General features: G+C 36.7%; 1 pseudogene; it reads right to left on the bottom strand.

Moving 5' to 3' along the window:
- Nucleotides 1-1,311: 1,311 nt before the first annotated feature.
- LOC120868035 lies at nt 1,312-1,708 on the bottom strand (annotated as a pseudogene).
- Nucleotides 1,709-1,928: the final 220 nt, after the last annotated feature.

Raw genomic sequence — 1,928 nt, 5'->3', positions numbered from 1 at the left:
TAATGTGCTTAAGTAATGAGTATTTTAGAGGGGGATGAATTAGGAACTCTCTGTGTAGAGAGTAGGAGATGACATTTCCATAGTGGCTTCCCCATATTTTACCTTGAACAGAAGAAAGAGGAAGATTTATTAGTTTGTAATCTCTTGCAAACAATATCCTTCATGAGGCATGAAACATTTTTATTATCTACTCTTCCTTTGGAACCTCAATCCAATGTAATTTTCATGGACAACTAAATTAAGAATAATATAATGGTAATAATTACATATATGCCAGCATGTTTGAAGTATTATATATAAATTGGCATTTTTAATACACAGTAGCATTATTACAATTTTACTTATGAAGAAAGTGAGGCAAAGGGATATTTGTCCAAGATTAAACAGCTTGTAAGTATCAGAGCCAGGATTTGAACCCAGGCAGTTTGCTATAGACCATCAGGCTACCCCATTTCTTAAATGACTGTTAAGTGTTGCATGTCTCTGTGATCTTCAGGCAAAGTTCAGTTCAAGAGGTAGTTACTGAGATTCTATCATGTGGAGGGCACTGGGCTAACTTCTTTGGCATTACTTTTTCTCAGGGAGAAATAAATCCATCTCTTAGTTTAAATTGGTTAGAGTTTAGTAGAGAGATTAAGACAAACATGCACATTGTACTTACAATGTAGAAAGACATTCGTGGTGAAAGAACAAGCAAAACACTATGACAATAAAGGTAGAACAAGTTGCAATGGTCTCTAGTAAAATTAAGTGACTGTGTTCTGTCTGCTTATCAGTTACAGATCCTTTTATTGTTTTTCAATGTCCAGTATAAAGAAACAAAGACTTTATTGTCAATTCTTGTGCCTCAGAGCTGAGGCTAATCCATCTGAAGTGTGTTACTCTTAATTTCAATGCTTGTGTTGACTGTAAGGTTTGTAAAATATGCTTTAGTACTGGCATGATATCACAAAACAAGGCCAATGTGGAAGACAGTGATAGCTCATAAATTGCACCTTATTTATTTACTTTAGCTCTTTTTCTTAACATCATTATTTCTCTTTGACTCTGCCTTGCTCTGAGTCTTTGATTTCCCAGAGTATAAGAGTGTCGTGTACTTTCTGGTGTTTTGAGACAAGCTCAGTTTGTCTTTGCTCTGCAGGGCCTTAAATATTTCTGACAGTTTCCAAACCTTAACACAATTCAAAGTGTCATGGGAGGACACATGTCGGACTCTTGCTGTGATTATTGTCATAGAGGAAGGGCTCAATTATTATTTTTTTAAAAAAAAACAATCTCTAGTCAGTTTTACTAAGGAAAATTACATACGATTCACTTTTCACCAGTCTGTTCTGGCATGCGTCTGATGATGGTCAGAATCGCCTGGATCCGTGACAGCCGGTGTGCACACTCTGTATATCTTGCACGTGCGGTGCCCAGTTCAACATTCTTGCTACTGTAGCGATGGACACCAGTTTTGGCCAACATGGCATAATACTCTCTATCGGATTTCCTCAAGACTGGGCAGTTGTTGGCGAGTATAACCAGTTTTGCTTTGCCTTGTCTGCTCATTTTCAGAGTCTGCTTGTACCCCAGCACGTACTTTCCACTTTTCATAAGCAGTTGGAGCCTAGAGTTGACTGACTCCAGTGCCTTTTTTATTTTCTTTGTGGCCACCATCATCCTGCCTTAGGTGAGGGACACCCCCAACCAAGAGCAGCCTCCAAGATGTCCGAGGAGTGAGAAAGGCATGCTCAATTATTATTGGTTGTTATTGCTGTTTTTTTTTTTTTTTTGTAATTTCTGTCAGACTTCAAACCTCAGAAACCATTTCTTTTTTATTATTATTATTTATTATTTATTTTATTTTATTTTATGTTATTTTATTTTTATTTTTTTAATTTGCATGGTGTGTCTTGCTCTGGAACTTGCTCAGAAACCATTTCAAT

This window comes from Oryx dammah, unplaced genomic scaffold, assembly GCF_014754425.2.
Source record: "Oryx dammah isolate SB20612 unplaced genomic scaffold, SCBI_Odam_1.1 HiC_scaffold_9, whole genome shotgun sequence".
Lineage (NCBI taxonomy): Eukaryota > Metazoa > Chordata > Mammalia > Artiodactyla > Bovidae > Oryx > Oryx dammah.
The sequence above is the reverse complement of the archived record's forward strand: the minus strand, read 5'-3'. Positions and strand labels throughout refer to the sequence as shown.